The sequence below is a fragment of the Bos mutus genome, chromosome 6 (genome assembly GCF_027580195.1).
Source record: "Bos mutus isolate GX-2022 chromosome 6, NWIPB_WYAK_1.1, whole genome shotgun sequence".
In the NCBI taxonomy this organism is placed as follows: domain Eukaryota; kingdom Metazoa; phylum Chordata; class Mammalia; order Artiodactyla; family Bovidae; genus Bos; species Bos mutus.
Genome location: NC_091622.1, coordinates 113,101,661 through 113,120,017, shown reverse-complemented (window position 1 = coordinate 113,120,017; position 18,357 = coordinate 113,101,661).

Genomic DNA, 18,357 nt, shown 5'->3' with positions numbered 1-18,357 from the left:
GAGACGCACGGTCTGACAGTGGAGTTCACAGTCTGATGGGGGAGGCACACAGTCTGGTGGGGGAGGAGATGCACAGTCTGATGGGGGAGGCGCACAGTCTGATGGGGGAGGAGACGCACAGTCTGACAGTGGAGTTCACAGTCTGATGGGGGAGGCACACAGTCTGGTGGGGGAGGCGCACAGCTGAACAGAGAGGGACATGAGGGAAGCAGGTGCCCCCAGGGAGGTGTCTGGGAGCCAAAAGGAAGGGGAGTTGCCTTCTGAGGTTCAGGGGGAAGTTGCTCAGAGGGGTGCCCTTCAACTCGTCCTCCCAGTAATAGTAACAGGAGTAATACATGGTCAGTGCCCCTTGTGGGGCACCTCCTCTGGGCCGGGCACTGTTTGGATGGAAGCATTCACTGAACCTCTGATGTCCATACGGGGCAGTCCTGTTCTCCCCAATTTAAAGGTGAGGACGGTCACAGCAGGCGGGGGCAGTAATTTTTTTTTCATTTATTTTTTAATTGAAGGATAATTGCTTTACAGAATTTTGTTGATTTCTGTCAAACCTCAACATGAAGTGATCTGGTCGCGCCATTTGTCACCCTGCTGACCGCCCAGGTGGATTCGGCCAGTCCGCTGGCCAGGCCTTTCCTCCCTCACAGCTCCACGTGCAGTCGAGGAGGACGCCCACCCCCGGTGGAGGAGGACCGGTCTCCCGTCAAGGGCATACGAGTAGCTGTGCTCCCCTGCTAGAACCTCCAAACGAGCTCTCAAGGGGGCTGTGATTCACCCGAAGGGTTCCAAGGCCCACATCCTCTTGCACCAGCTGGGCATCCTGGGCAGGTCCCAGCTTCACCTGCTTCAGAAACTTGCCTCGCCTGTAAAATGGGGCCAGAGCAGCCCTGACTCGGGGGAGCTCCGTGTGTCGTCTCTGGACCAGAGGCATCCGCGTTAATGGCAGCTGGTTGGAAACGCTGGTTCCTGGGCCCACCCCACACCCGCATGCTTAGTCGTGTCTGACTCTGCAACCCGGTGGAGAGTAGCCCACCAGGCTTTGTCTTTCCAGCTTTTAATCAGACCACTTCCTCATTAAGCATCTCAAGATTTTTTTAATTGTCAAAGGTCTCTTTGATAATATTTTAATATTATATTTTAATTTAATTTAGTGACATTTTATCTTTATAGTCATGGCAAAGCTCAACAGATACGGCTCCCCCAGCCTGTCCATCTCAAAGATGGTCAAGAAATCATAAAAAACCTCACCAGGGACACTGGGGGGCCCAGTAGGAGGGAGGCTGAGCGTCTGGACAGGCTGGTGGGGGGCTGGCTTCCACAGAGGGGAGCCCCAGCCACTCCCTCAGCCACCCCACTCAGCCCCCAGGGACCCTGAGACGTTCTGTACCTGCTCCGGGGCAGGGGGGCAGCCGTGACTTGCAGACAAGTCTCCTAATGACTGTCAGTGAACAACAGGGTTAGAGGGGACAGCTTTGAGGGGAAGGATCAGCGCTACAACCTCATTACCAGGTTGTCAAGGGAGACAGAGGTGGCAGTGGGGTTGGCCGGTCAGGAGAGAAGTCTGATCCCAAGACGGAAGGGAAGCGTATCCAGACGGAGAGGAAAGACGAGGCCCCGTGGCCAGACTGACGGAGGGGAGAGAGAGGAAGCGGCAGTGTGCCCTTGGGTGCATGGTAAGGGGGCAGCCATGGAGATGGTGGCTGCTTCCTGCTGGAGGCAGGGGTTTCCATCCTGGAGCATCAGCGCTGTGGGCCCCCAAACCCTTGACACGTGAGAGACCAGCCAGGCAGGAGGCCCGACCGGACAGGGCGCAGATGACCACCAGCCAGTTCCAGCCATCAGGGCTCCTCTTTAATCACAGACGCCGCACAGCAGGTGCTGCAAACAGCTCGGTTCATTTCTCTCCTGCTCATCAAATGTTTGCTGAGCACCTACTGTGTGCCTGGCTTGAGTCCAGGCTCCCAGGAGAGAACAGGGAAGGGGTGAGACCAAATCATCAGAGGCCAAAACAGGAACTGGTGGAGAGACAGGGAAGCATGGTCCTGGCAGAGGGAGCAGCGCGGGGCAGGAGCTGGAGGAAAACCATGCAGGGACCTTAGAGGAAGAACTTCAGGGGCTGCATACAGGGCAGAGCCGGGCGGGGAGAGAAGGCCCTGGTCCCTGGAGCATCCGTCGTGGTTTCCAGGGGACCAGGCGGTGACCAGAGCCAGCGCCCAGCCTCAGGAAGGTCAGCGCCATCGATGGCGGCAGGTGGGTCAATGACACTGGGGCAGAGACATGGAGATGCTCTCCCTGCGCTGCCCCACCAGCTCTGCCCCAGGCGCTTTGCAGGGAGGAAAGGGGGGCTCCCTCTCAAGTCACATCTCCACCCGGGAGGAGACGGGGGCTCCCTCCCGAGTCACACCTCCACCCGGGAGGAGAGGGGGGCTCCCTCCTGAGTCACACCTCTGTCTGGTAGGAGAGGGGGGCTGCACCACCCTACCCCTGGCGGGGAGGGCACCACCACCATCTCCTCTTCACAGCAGAAGAAGCTACAGCACAGCATAACAAGGTGGGGGACTTGCCCAGGTCTCCACCAGCAGCACGGGGGTGGCCGTGAACTCGGGCTTCCCCACATGCCGATGAGCTCAGGGGTGGGGGGGTGGGCCTGGGGGTGAGGGGGTCCCTCCAGGCCAGGCTCCTCTGCCTTGGCTTTCACCTCTGTCTTACCCCAAAGCCAGTGGGGCTGGGATCGGCTCCACTGACACCTGGTGAGACCAAGGCTCCCGGCGTGGACAGTGGCCAGCCCACCCCATGCAGCAGGGAAGTGCAGCTGTGGGGCCTGAGCCTGGGCCACCCCTGAGCCCTGTCGCTCCCATCTCTCCATGTCACACAGAGCCATGGGGGGCAGAGGCCAGCACCGGACCCTTTCAGGCAGGGTGCTGTCTCAGACACCCCTGCCCTACAGGGCGGAGGTGTGACTTGGGAGGGAGCCCCCCCTCTCCTCCCAGGTGGAGGTGTGACTCGGGAGGGAGTCCCCCTCTCCTCCTGGGTGGAGGTGTGACTTGAGAGGGAGCCCCCCTCTCCTCCCAGGTGGAGGTGTGACTTGAGAGGGAGCCTCCTCTCCTACCAGGTGGAGGTGTGACTCAGGAGGGAACCCCCCTCTCCTACCAGGTGGAGGTGTGACTCGGGAGGGAACCCCCCTCTCCTACCAGGTGGAGGTGTGACTCGGGAGGGAGCCCCCCTCTCCTCCCGGGTGGAGGTGTGACTCGGGAGGGAGCCCCCCTCTCCTACCAGGTGGAGGTGTGACTCGGGAGGGAGCCCCCCTCTCCTCCTGGGTGGAAGTGTGACTCGGGAGGGAGCCCCCCTCTCCTCCTGGGTGGAGGTGTGACTCGGGAGGGAGCCCCCCTCTCCTCCTGGGTGGAGGTGTGACTCGGGAGGGAGCCCCCCTCTCCTCCCGGGTGGAGGTGTGACTTGAGAGGGAGCCTCCCTCTCCTACCAGGTGGAGGTGTGACTCAGGAGGGAACCCCCCTCTCCTACCAGGTGGAGGTGTGACTCGGGAGGGAGCCCCCCTCTCTTCCCGGGTGGAGGTGTGACTCGGGAGGGAGCCCCCCTCTCCTACCAGGTGGAGGTGTGACTTGGGAGGGAGCCCCCTCTCCGGAGCCCCCTCTCCTCCTGGGTGGAGGTGTGACTCGGGAGGGAGCCCCCCTCTCCTACCAGGTGGAGGTGTGACTTGGGAGGGAGCCCTCGGGGCCTTGGACCACTGCAATACCGAGTCATCCCCTGTGAGCACCAGGGGAGGCCTGGGAATGTAACCCGCATGGGCCCAGGAACGTGGGGCCCCTCGCCTGGGGCCAGAGCCCAGTTTGGTCCCTCTGGCAGGCAGGGCGGAGGGGAGGAAGGCTGGACTCAGGAGTGACAGACCTTCCACCAGACAGAGACCGTCCTTGGGGCAAACGGCCGAGGCCAGAGTCTTGGCACAGGCCCGGGCCACGGTAGGAGCCCAACGAATGTGAAGGAGAAGACCAAAGCAGGGCAGAGGGCAAAGAGGGAGACACAGCCGGCCTTGGGGGGCCCACCTCCTCCTCAGCCTCACCCGTGGCGGAAGGCAAGTTCCCCCTACACACCCCCACCTCCACCACACACCAGGGTTCATTGGAATTGCAAGAGGGGGCAAAGCATGCCAGCTGCCCACCATGTACCAGTGTTCTGGTGCACAGTTATTCTGATCTTAGAAGCAGAGAAGCCCAGAGAAGCTAAGTAACCTGTCTTGGATCACACAGCTGGAGAGAGGTAGCCTGGACAAGGGTGCTCACAGTCCTGGTTTGGACGCGGCTGTGAATGCACTGGCAATACCTTCCTGCCATGTGGGTGCCCTGTGTCTGAAAGTGCTCCCCTCGTGGAGGCGTAATCGGTGTTTATTGGGGGAAATGAGCTCAGAGTGGGGGTGAGGAGCGAGCCTGGAGCCGAACGTGGTCTGGGCCCTGCAGGCGAGTCACTGAGTGTCTCTGGACCTCCATCTCCTCGTGTGTTCAGTGAGAATGGTCATCGGTTGTGTGGGGATAGATGAGTGTCTGTGAGATGCTCAGAGGGTATTTCTGTGGGGTGCGTGGCTTAGGAAACACCCCAACTCTATGCTGTGACATGTGCGGATAAAGGACAGAAAAGTCCTGCAGTTTAACAATCTGCTTGACTTTGATTAATTCAGTGTTTCCCCCGACTTTCTGACCCTGTAGTTCTTTACTTCCACTTAACAGCATGAACACCCCAGAGAACACGGGCTATTACAGAAATATGTGCTGAGCACAAGGAAGGCACAGGGAGGGAAGAATTTATTCTGCCTGAGGGGCTGTGTCAGAAAGAAATACATTTGAGCAGGTCTTGAGTGATGAGTTGGGACCCAGCTGGAGTAAAACAGAGAGTGCAGCACAGACAAGGGTCAAAGGAATGAAGGTGCCAGGTCCGCATGGCGGGGGGGGCACGTTAGGCTGATTGTGTAGGGTGGAGCCGTGCCCTTTAGATTGGAGGAGAGAATGGGCTTCTCCTGAGATCAAAGAGACCCTTCTAGGGTTTTCAGGAAAGGAACAGCATGATCAGATTTGTGTTTTGGAAAGCTGCTTCCGGCAGATTCTGAAAGCTGGAGCTTGGAAAGGAGACAGGAGACCAGCCAGGGGCCGTGGCACTGGTCCAGGAGAGTGGTGATGAGACCTGAGCAGTCATGGGCAGCGGTGGCGAGGAGGACGTCCCCAGAACCTGGGATTGTGTAAGATGAAAAGGAGGAGGGAGTCAAAGAGGCTCTGAGGTACTTGGGAGAATGAGGATGCCATGTTCCTCCTCGGGGAACACATTTGAAGAAGGTATCTGTGGGACATCCTGGAGGTGTTAGGTGAGGCCAGGCTGGGCTGCAGTGGCAAAGTTTAACCCCGATTTCAGAGGGGTAACCCAGAAAAGGTGCAGCACATTCACTCACAAAGTCTGAGGCAGGTCGACAGGCCCTCCTCCATCCTGCGGTCCTCCGGTCACAACAGGTGACCCTGGAGCCAGAGGAGAGAGGACTGCATGGACGTTTTGTGGGGACTGGACCCGGCAGGCACTCCAGCACTCACACCCACTGCCCAGAACCTGGGTTCATGACCTCCTCCTCCCCACAGCACGTGGACGTTCGGCGAGCCCCACTTGTCACTGTCATGCTGGCAGGGAGGCTCCAGAGATCCTTGGAAATGGTGATCAGCAAAGTCCCAGGGCTTGAGGTGCAGATTTGGGCATGACTGTTGAATGAGATCACCCAGGGGAAAAAAGGAAAAGAGAACCCTAGGGTAAAACAAGCAACACCTCTGAGGTTGTACTGATATTTAGGAATTCCCAGAGGATGATAATATTTAGTCCAGAATCTCTTGTTTCCAAATATCTGATTGTTTGCTGTCATGTAGATAAGGCATCCAGCTTTTTCCTGAATTTTTCAGCTTCCGCATGGCTCCTTGGCGTCACACAGCCAGCCAAAAGCACTTGGCAAGTGTCTGAGTGCCAAGGTGCTCTGTAACACTCTCTGTGTAAGGCCAAGACCTCACGATGATAGATTGGTCTGGAGCAGAGGTTTTCAAAGCCTTCAATTCCAATAAACATTCTAAAAGGGAACTCACTGTATTCCTACCTTTAAGTGTCACTTTAGAAATCAAAATGTTTGCTTTAAAATTATTGTATATGAAACTGATTTTTTAAATGTAAACGCTTTCTACACTTAGCATTTTTTCAAAAATAAAATTTTCCATGAATAAAATTTTGGTTGAAAATCATGGTTTGAGGGAAAACTGTTTTCCTTGGAAAGTGTTCCTGCCTTAACCAAGACTAGCAGAGGAAAATGGGATGCTTCTTTCAAATGGCTCTTGCAAAAGCCTTTCCCTGAGGCTGGGGTCCCCACTTGGAGACCATAGGCTTCCTGAGCCCTGGGACTGTGCCAGTTTTTGTTCTCTACTTGGCTTCACTGTCCAGCACCATGGTGGGTATACAGTAGGCTCTCAATCCATATTGGATGGATGGATGGATGAATGGATGGATGGGTAGATAGGTGGGTGGGTGGATAGATGGATGGATGGATGGGTGTGTGGATGGATGGGTGGATGGGTGGGTAGGTGGGTGAATGGATGGATAGATAGATGTATGGGTGTGTGGATGGATGGATGGGTGGATGGGTGGATGGATGGTAGATGGGTGATTAGGTGGGTGGATAGATGGATGGATGGATGGATGGATAGATGGATGGGTGTGTGGATGGATGGTGGATGGGTGGATGGATGGGGGGATCATTTACACTGTTACATTGGAAAATCCTAGACATTCAGACTTCTAAACTACAGCTGCTAAAATGAACAGCAATTTGTGGAAGGAAAAAGCACTGGCCTAGGAGTCGGGAGACCCACGTCCCGTGTCACCACTCCACGGACTGAGCTTTGAGAACTTGGGAAGATCCCTTCCATTGTGAATGTGACTATTTTCCTCGTCTGCTAAATGAGGTCTTATCCACTTGAGCCAACTTTTATAGCTTCATATCCAGCTTCTTCTCCCCTACCCCCATCCTCCCAAGGACCCTGAACTGTGCCCACAACATTCACAATCGAAAATGCACTTCAGGGAGGCAGAACTTCCACTTAACAGCCAAATGAAGAGGTTGGCAAATCCTCTCTTCAAAAATCAATTCTAAAATTGCACAAATTGACAAAAAAAAAAAAAAAAAAAAACCATTTCCATGCCCTGGAAGTCATCCAAAAGCATGCAACCATCAGAGAAGTGTTTATGCTTGAAAACGGCTGAACTTCAGGTACAAACAGTGGGAGTCTACAGCATTCTGGCCCAGGGCTGCTCTCATGCCACTGTCCCAGCTGGAGAGGCTCGGAGATTCTGCAGGACAGGGCAGGTCATGAGGACCAGCAGCTGCAAGGCCACAGGCGAAGGGAAATCACACAGCGTGGAACAGTGGGTGATGGCCATGCCAGTAGCCCTGTTGATGGAAATTAGTGTCTTGGAGATTGTGTAGAATGACCAAAGCTGTGTGCCTCTAAAAAGGACCCAAGGCCACCCCAGACTCCTAGCTGACCCTATGACCATGTGGTACACAGGAAACATACGAGGCCTGGTGAAAAGCAAAAGCCAGGCAGGCTATAAGGGCTTGAATTTTGAATGTGCTCCTCTATCCACACACAGGTCTTTGACAGAGCTTAGAAGGCGTCCTAGCTCAAGGTGTTTCAGAATGACCTCTGATCAAATACCTCTAAGCTATGCAGAGACAGGGACTCAAAGTGAAAGTGAAGTCAGTCACTTCAGTTCAGTTCAGTTCAGTTCAGTCGCTCAGTCGTGTCTGACTCTTTGCGACCCCATGAATCACAGCACGCCAGGCCTCCCTGTCCATCACCAACTCCCGGAGCTCACTCAGACTCACGTCCATCGAGTCAGTGATGCCATTCAGCCATCTCATCCTCTGTCATCCCCTTCTCCTCCTGCCCCCAATCCCTCCCAGCATCAGAGTCTTTTCCAATGAGTTAACTCTTCGCATGAGGTGGCCAAAGTACTGGAGTTTCAGCTTTAGCATCATTCCTTCCAAAGAAATCCCAGGACTGATCTCCTTCAGAATGGACTGGTTGGATCTCCTTGCAGTCCAAGGGACTCTCAAGAGTCTTCTCCAACACCACAGTTCAAAAGCATCAATTCTTAGTCATGTCCAACTCTTTTCGACCCCATGGACTGTAGCCTACCAGGTTCCTCCATCCAAGGGATTTTCCAGGCAAGAATACTGAAGTGGGTTGCCCTTTCCTTCTCCAGGAGATCTTCCCCACCCAGGGATTGAACCCAGGTCTCCCACATTGCAGGCAGACACTTTACCATGTGAGCCACCAGGGAAGTGGTGGTAAGCTATGCAGAGACAGGGACTCAAAAGCCAGACTTAAAAATTAGAAATTAAAAACAAAGGACCAGCATCAGAGACAAATTTCACAGATTTAACCCAGGCATGTTTAAACAAATAAATAAAAAATAGCAACAATCATCTGGAGGAAATAAAAATCCAGAGTTGACACAAGATATAACCCAAAATGTCCAGTTTTCAACAACAAAATCATTAAGAAATGCAAATAAACAGGAAAATATGACCAATATCTGGGAGTAGGCAGTCTTTAGAGATCTCCAGAAATTGGTGGTAGTGAAAGATTTCAAAGTAGCTAATCAGATATGCAGATGACACCACCCTTATGGCAGAAAGTGAAGAGAAACTAAAAAGCCTGTTGAGGAAAGTGAAAGAGCAGAGTGAAAAAGTTCGCTTAAAGCTCAACATTCAGAAAACTAAGATAATGGCATCTGGTCCCATCACTTCATGGGAAATAGATGGGGAAACAGTGGAAACAGTGTCAGACTTTATTTCTGGGGGCTCCAAAATCACTGCAGATGGTGACTGCAGCCATGAAATTAAAAGATGCTTACTCCTTGGAAGGAAAGTTATGACCAACCTAGATAGCATATTGAAAAGCAAGGATATTACTTTGCCAAAAAAGGTCCGTCTAGTCAGGGCTATGGTTTTTCCAGTGGTCATGTATGGATGTGAGAGTTGGACTGTGAAGAAAGCTGAGCACCAACGAATTGATGCTTTTGAACTGTGGTGTTGGAGAAGACTCTTGAGAGTCCCTTGGACTGCAAGGAGATCCAACCAGTCCATTCTAAAGGAGATCAGTCCTGGGTGTTCTTTGAAAGGACTGATGCTGAAGCTGAAACTCCAGTACTTTGGCCACCTCATGCGAAGAGTTGACTCACTGGAAAAGACCCTGATGCTGGGAGGGATTGGGGGCAGGAGGAGAAGGGGACGACAGAGGATGAGATGGCTGAATGGCATCACTGACTCAATGGACGTGAGTCTGAGTGAACTCTGGGAGTTGGTGATGGACAGGGAGGCCTGGTGTGCTGCAATTCATGGGGTCGCAAAGAGTCGGACATGACTGAGTGACTGAACTGAATTGAACTGAATCAGAAGTATGATCAAAAAATTAAAAGAAAGCTTAGCAATAATAAATGAATAAGTAAAGAGTCTCAATAAGGAGGAGGAATAATGTAAAAGAACCAATGGCAGATTTGAGATAGCGAATCAGTGAACTTGAAGATAGAGTAAGGAAAACTATCAACACAAAGAACAGAAAGAAAGAAAACATTGATGAAAAATGAACAGAGCCTCAGAGACCCATAGAACAACATCAAGCACACAAAGTTATGGATTATGTAGGTCTCAGGGGGGAGGAGAGAGAGAACAGGGCTGAAAAACACTTGAGAAGTAATGGGCAAAAGTTTTCAAAATTGATGAAAAAATTTTAAACATCCAAGAAACTCAAGAAACCCCAAGTAGGTTAAATACAGAAGTGTGCACCTAGGCACATCATCATCAGCTTATTAAAAGACAAGGAGAAAAACATGAAAGAAGGAAGAGAAAGCCAACTCATTAGGTATTTGGGGAACAATGTGATTCACAGGGGAAAAAGCAGAGGACAGATGCTGCAGAATGACGTTTTCAAAACGCTAAGTGAAAAAAAAAAAAAAACCTGCCACTAAGAATTCTATGTCCAGCAAAACTATCCTCCAAAAAATGTAGATGGAATTGAGATAGACAGAGTGATAGAATTCATGGCTCACAGACTTGTCTTACAAAAAATACTGAATGAAGTCCCTCAGGGTGAAAAGAAATGACACCAGATGGTAAAAGAAATCAATAAAAAGAAATAAAAAGCACCAGAAATGGTAAACGTGAGGGTTCATGTAAAATACCATACAAGTATTCTGTTCAATTCTGTAGAAGACATTCATAATAATCATGTCTTCTTATTGCTGGGCTTGTAACACTAAAAATGTAATATATACATGATACTCCAACGGAGGAGCCTGGTAGGCTGCAGTCCATGGGGTTGCAAAGAGTCGGACACAACTGAGCGACTTCACTTTCATTTTCACTTTTATGCATTGGAGAAGGAAATGGCCACCCACTCCAGTGTTCTTGCCTGGAGAATCCCAGGGACCGGGGAGCCTGATGGGCTGCCGTCTATGGGGTCGCACAGAGTCGGACACGACTGAAGTGACTTAGTAGTAGCAGCATAGCACAAAGAGGGGGAAATTGAAACTATATTAGAGCAAAGCTTCCACATTTGATTGAAAATAAGTCAGTATTAATCTGAAGTAGATTGTGACAAATTAAAATATATTTTGCAGTCCCTAGGGCAACCACAAAGAAAATAATTTAAAATATGTTTAAAGAAATTAAAATAGGGCATTACAAATATTTAACACAAAAGAGAACAATAAATGAAGAAGAGAAGAACTAGACAACAAGAAAAGCCCATAGGAAAACCAGAGAAAATAGCTAAACGACCAGTATAATGACATATATATAAATTACATAAAATGCGAACTAAACATCCCAATCAAAAGGCCAGGATTGTCAGACAAGATAAATAAGCAAGATACAACTACGCACTATCTACAGGAGGCAATGTATTAGATCCAAAGACACAAATCCGTTGAAAATAAAAGGATAGAACAAAGAAATACCATAAAAAGAATACCACACCTGTCAGAATGGTCATCATCCAAACGTCTACAAGTAACAAACACTGGAGAAGATGTGGAGAAACGGGAACCCTCGCCCACTATGGAAAACAGTACGGAGCTTGTTCATAAAACTGAAAATAGAACTACCGTGTGATTCAGCAATCCCATTCCTGAGTATACATCCAGAAAAAAACGCGGGCGTTCAAATCAGACATCAGCAGAGAGAGAAAGCTGTGGGACTCCCAAATATTTCACTACTGAACAATATAGTTCTAATTAACTCAAGGGTCAAAGAGACAAGCACAAGAGAATTAGAAACTAGTTTTAAATGGTTGAAAACCCCAACAATATATGACAACTCACAGCATGCAGGTACAGAAGTGTGTAAAAGGGAATGCCTGTCTCTGAAAAGAGAATAAAATGTCTTAAGTAACTTAAAGAGACTAGAAAAAGAAGATTAAGCAGAAGAAAGGAAAACAGGAAAGATTAGAACAGAAGTCAGTGAAATAAAAAAAACAGAAAAGCAATGGAGAAAAATCAATGAAACTAAAAGCTGGTTCTTTAAAAAGACAACAAAAATTGGCAGTCTTTTAGCTAGATGGATGAAGAAAAACAAGAGAGACAAGATACACAAATTACCAAAATCAAGCATGAAAAGAGGGTGTCATGGCCAATAACACAGAAAATAATTTCTAGAAATATACAAATCACTAACAGTGGTTCAAGATGAAATATAAAATCTGGGACTTCCCTGGGGGTCCAGTGGTTCAGAACCTGCCTTCCAGTGCTTGGGATGTGGGTCTGACCTCGAGTCAGGGAACCAAGGTCCCACATACCACAGGACAACTAAGCCTGCTCGTGGCAACTAGACAGATGAACTGACATAGCCAAATAAACAACTAAATATTTTTTAAAAGGATGAAATATAAAATCTGAATAGATCTGCAACAAAGAAACTGAGTTAATAATCTTAAATCTTCCCACAAGAAAAGCCCAGACCACACAGCTTCACTGGCAAAGTCTACCAAATATTACTATTTAAAGAAGAAATATTATCAATCCTTCACAAACTCTTCAGAAAATAGAGGAGGAGGGAAGATTTTTTTTAATTTATCTATTCCTTATTAAATTGATATCAAAGCCCTAAATATCAGTTCAGTTCAGTTCAGTCGCTCAGTCGTGTCCGATTCTTTGCAACCCCATGGACTGAAGCACATCAGGCTTCCCTGTCTATCGCCAACTCCCAGAGCTTGCTCGAACTCACGTCTGTCGAGTTGGTGATGCCACCATCCAACCATCTCATCCTCTGTCTCCCCTTTTTCTCCTGCCTTAAATCTTTCCCGGCTTCAGGGTCTTTTTAAATGAGTCAGCTCTTGCCCTCAAGTGGCCAAAGTATTGGAGTTTTAGCCACAGCATCAGTCCTTCTAATGAATATTGAGGACTGATTTCCTTTAAGATTGACTGGTTGTATCTCCTTGCTGTCAAAGGGACTCTCAAGAGTCAAATACCACAGTTCAAAAGTATCAATTCTTCAGTCACCCAAACGTGACTACTGGGAAAACCATAGCTTTGACTAGACAGATCTTTGTCAGCAAAGGAATATCTCTGCTTTTTGATATGCTATCTAGGTTGGTCACAATTGCACTTATCTCACACACTAGTAAAGTAATGCTCAAAATTCTCCAAGCCAGGCTTCAGCAATACGTGAACCATGAACTTCCAGATGTTCAAGCTGGTTTTAGAAAAGGCAGAGGAACCAGAGGTCAAATTGCCAACATCCTCTGGATCATGGAAAAAGCAAGAGAGTTCCAGAAAAGCATCTATTTCTGCTTTATTGACTATGCCAAAGCCTTTGACTGTGTGGATCACAATAAACTGTGGAAAATTCTGAAAGAGATGGGACTACCAGACCACCTGACCTGCCTCTTGAGAAATCTGTATGCAGGTCAGGAAGCAACAGTTAGAACTGGACATGGAACAACAGACTGGTTCCAAATAGGAAAAGGAGTACGTCAAGGCTGTATATTGTCACCCTGCTTATTTAACTTCTATGCAGAGTACATCATGAGAAATACTGGGCTGGAAGAAGCACAAGCTGGAATCAAGATTGCCAGGAGAAATATCAATAACCTCAGATATGCAGATGACACCACCCTTATGGCAGAAAATGAAGAGGAACTAAAAAGCCTCTTGAGGAAAGTGAAAGAGGAGAGTGAAAAAGTTGGCTTAAAGCTCAACATTCAGAAAACGAAGATCATGGCATCTGGTCCCATCACTTCATGGCAAATAGATGGGGAAACAGTGGAAACAGTGTCAGACTTTATTTTGGGGGGCTCCAAAATCACTACAGATGGTGATTGCAGCCATGAAATTAAAAGACACTCCTTGGAAGGAAAGTTATGACCAACCTAGATACCATATTGAAAAGCAGAGATATTACTTTGCCAACAAAGGTCCATCTAGTCAAGGCTATGGTTTTTCCAGTGGTCATGTATGGATGTGAGAGTTGGACTGTGAAGAAAGCTGAGCACCAACGAATTGATGCTTTTGAACTGTGGTGTTGGAGAAGACTCTTGAGAGTCCCTTGGACTGCAAGGAGATCCAACCAGTCCATTCTAAAGGAGATCAGTCCTGGGTGTTCTTTGGAAGGACTGATGCTGAAGCTGAAACTCCAATACTTGGCCACGTGATGCAAAGAGTTGACTCATTGGAAAAGACTCTGATGCTGGGAGGGATTGGGGGCAGGAAGGAGAAGGGGACGACAGAGGATGAGATGGCTGGATGGCATCACTGACTGGATGGACATGAGTTTGAGCGAACTCTGGGAGTTGGTGATGGACAGGGAGGCCTGGTGTGCTACAATTCATGGGGTCGCAAAGAGTCAGACACGACTGAGTGACTGAACTGAACTGAACTAGGTTGGTCATAGCTTTTCTTCCAAGGAGCAAGCGTCTTTTAAATTCAAAATATTAACAAACTGAATTCAGCAACATGTAAAAAGGATTCTACAACATGACCCAGTGGAATTTATCTTAGGAATTCAAGGTTTGTTTACCTCCACATATCAACTAATGTAATACACTAACTGTATCACAAGAACAAGGGAAAAATTACATGATTATCTCACATAAAAAGCATTTTAAAAACACAGTACCCACTGATGATAAAAAAAAAAAAGAAAGAAAAAGCTCAAGAAAGTAGAAATAAAGGTGAACTTCCTCAGCCTGAAAAAGGACATCTACAAAAGTCCATGGGTAATGTCATATTTAATGATGAAACCAACCAAACAAAAACTGAATGCTTTCCCCTCAAAGATCAGGAGTAAGGCGAGGACATCTGTTTGTACCACTTTTATTCAATATTTGACCAGAGGTTATAAGCAGAGCAAAAAGACAAATGAGCAAAGCATCCAGATTCAAAATGAAAACATTAAACTATGTATATTCACAGAGGATGCGATCTTATGTAGAAAATCCCCAGAGATCCATAAAGATACATTAGAACTAATAAACAAGATTAGCAAGACTGCACAATACAAGATCAATATACAAAACTCAACTGTATTTCTATACACTAGGAACAAGCAATCCAAAAATGACATGAAGGAAACAATTCCATTTACAATTGCTTTGAAAAGAATAAAGTGCTTAGGAATAAATTTAACAAAATAACTGCAAGGCCTGAAAGGCTGTTATCTACCAAACAATGCTGAGAGGGAGGTTAAACATGCTCTGAACGAATGGAGAAATAGTCCATGTTCATGGAGCGAGGGAGGTTAAACATGCTCTGAATGAATGGAGAAATAGTCCATGTTCATGGACTGGAAGACTCAGTATTGCCAAGATGGCAATTCCTTACAAATTGATCAATAAATCCCATGTAATTCCTATAAAATCTCAGTAGGCTTTTTTTTATGGAAATCTATACACTGATCCTAAATTTTATATAGCAATGCAAAAGACTTAAATAATTTTTTAAAACAGCTAAGTTGGAAGACTTATTTTACCTGATTTATAACTTCCTGTTGCTGCTACCGCTGCTAAGTTGCTTCTCTATGCGACCCCATAGATGGCAGCCCACCAGGCTCCCCGATCCCTGGATTCTCCAGGCAAGAACACTGGAGTGGGTTGCCGTTTCCTTCTCCAATGTGTGAAAGTGAAAAGTAAAAGTGAAGTCGCTCAGTCGTGTCCGACTCTTAGCAACCCCATGGACTATAGCCCACCAGGCTCCTCTGTCTGTGGGATTTTCCAGGCAAGAGTACTGAAGTGGGGGTGCCATTGCTTTGGGTTACATGTGCTTTAATTTGCTTCCTGGGGGTCCTGGAGGCTGCTCTCCAGGCAGAGGCGCTAGGCTGGGCTCTCCTGCAGCGGGCCCCCAACGCCAGCCCTGCAGACAGTCGGGAAGGGCCATGTTAAGCCTTAGTAATTAAGACACTGGGGCACTCACGGAAGGAAAAATGTATAGATCAATGGAACAGAATTCAGAGTCCAGAAATAAATCCAGCTAGGTAATAGATTTTTGGCAAAAGTGCAGAGAGAACTCAGTAGGGTATAAAATAACCTTGTATCCAGAATATGTGAATTCTTAAACCCTGAGAAGACTCCACCAAAAATAAAAAGCAATTCAAACATGGACACAAGAACTGAATAGACATTTCACCAGAGGAGATACATGAATGGATAATAAGCACATGAGAAGGCATTCAACATCATTAGTCATTAGAGAAATACAAATTAAAACTGCAGTGATCTGCTCCTACACACCCACAGAAGTAACCATAATTAAGAAGGCAGACGTGAATAAGATACATGGACGTGAGCGCTGCAGACATTGCTGCGATGGAAATGTACACCCGGGTGGAAATGGCACAACCACTTTGGGAAAAAGAAGCTGACAAGTTTCTCAAAAAGTGATCATGGACTTTGCACAACACATTCAATACCTCTGAGCCTTACTCCCCTCATCTGTAAAATGGGGGTGACTATAAGGGTACCCACCTCTCAGGGGTGTGAGAGCAAGTTCACTCAAGAATCCACTCGAGAAAGGGAGTCCCCTGGTGATGCAGTGGCTAAGATTCAATGCGATCTATCTATCTATCTATCTCAATGTGATCCCTGGTCAGGGAACTAGATCTCATATGATGCAACTGAGAGTTGAAAGCCACAGCCAAAGACTCTGCATGCCACAATGAAAATCTGAGACTTTACATGCTGAGAGAGTCAATTAGTAGGCAGGTTGATAAGAAGTCCGGGGGTCCCCCAGGAGAGAGGGGTCTGGGGTTCTCAAGGAGGAGGAAAGGACAACCTTTTTTTTTTTTTTCTCTACATTCCTTAGTCTTAGCCACATGAAACGTTTTTTTCTTTAAGCCCGGAACTGATGATTCATTACACAGCAAACAACTCAGTTTAAACTCTGTACTAGGGATTCTATAGACTTCCCTGGTGGCTCAGACGGTAAAGCGTCTGCCTACAATGCGGGAGACCCAGGTTTGATCCCTGGGTTGGGAAGATCCCCTGGAGAAGGAAATGGCAACCCACTCCAGTATTCCTTCCTGGAAAATCCCACGGACAGAGGAGCCTGGTAGGCTACAGTCCATGGGGCCGCAGAGAGTCGGTTCTATAACAACAGTGTATCCTGCTTGAGGACAGTTTCTCTTTCCTGAAAACCTTCTGACTAATCCTATTATTTTAGAATGTAAATTATGGGAGTGGATCTGGTAGGATCTTTCTATTGTTAAATTCTAATCCTGTTATCCTAAAATGTAAATTGTGGGAGTGGGTCTGGTAAAATTTCCACCAGCTTGAGACATTCTTTTGATTTATTGTAATAACTAATTAAAAAGTATATCATTCCCTTGCCAAGGACTAGGGAGTAGGGCGCCCCGCCCGATCCGATGTCTGTCAGAAGCTCTCTCTGCCCATTCCACTGTAATGAAACTTCTCCCACACAAGAGCCCTGAGTGGTCAAGCCTGCTCTCTGGTCCTGAAGCTAAATCCTTTTCAGAGATCTCAAATCTGACACTGTAATCCGAATCCGACTCTGTTCACCGCAAGCTGTCAATGCCACAGCTAAGACTCAGCAACGCCAGAAAAATAAATAAAAAGAATTCACCAGAGAGAAATAAAACATCCACCCACACCAAGACTATATGTGGATGTTCACAGCAGCATTATTCATTATCATTCATTACAGCCCCAAACTAGAAACAACACAGAAGTCCATCAAATGAGCAGCGAACAAACAAAATACAGCCGACGCCTCCAAGGAAACGCTCTTTATCAATGAAAGGGACTGAGCGACTATCTGATGCGTGCCACACCACGGACAAACGTCCAGAACATCAAGCCAAGTGTGAGACAGCCAGACTCCAAACTGACATATTGTGCAATTCTATTTATTTCAAAATGTGCACACGAGGCCAATCCATCGAAACAGAAAGCAGACCCGTGGTCGCCTGGAGCCGGGGTGGGGTGGGGACTGACTGCAGACGGGCGCTGGCTGGGTCCCAGGACCAGACCGAAGGCCGACTGCGAATCTAGAAATGCGCTGAACCTCACCGGATGGCACACTTAACGGTGGATTGCACCGTTGTGTGAACTGTCCCTCCTAGAGCTGCTTTTCGAGAAGAAAGAAAAGTGCTTCGGGCTTTCTTCCTTCATCGCTTCAACCAGCATTTTTTGAGTGTTTCCTGCGTTCAGCCTCCTCTGGATGCTGGGCACTGGGGGTAAATTATAGTACACGTTTCCTCACCTCGGTTCTCAGCCCTCTGTGATCCTCATCCCCAATTTACAGATGGAAAGAGTGAGGCTCCGAGGGGGAGCCCTGTGTGCAGTAACCCAGCAACCGTCAGAGCCGAGGTCTGAACTCTCACCTCCGCAGCCCCTTCACCTCAACCTCAGGACCCCAGGTCCTCACACTTCCCCCATTCCAGCCCTGCTCAGCACCACAGAAGCAGCGCGAAAGCCTGCACCCTGGGAGCTGGCCTCCACCCCCCTGGGAGACGACCCCCTCTTGCCCCTCTGTGCCTCTGCTCACACACCCCTTCGCCCTGCAGTGGCCTCCCCTGGCTGCCTCCTTGGTTCCCCGGTTCCCCTCTGCTCTTCAGGGGCCTGTTCTCGTGCACCCTCCTGTCCTGAGCTGCCTCCTTCCCCCCCTCCATCTGCTTCCTCATCTTCTTGGACCCCACCACGAATTCAGGCTGGGATGGCTAATATCTTCCACCCACGTGCTAGCTGAGACCCAGTGGGAGCGGCTGCCTGGAGCTGCTGCTGGAGACCAAGGCTTCACAGGTCCCTGTGCCCGATCAGTTAG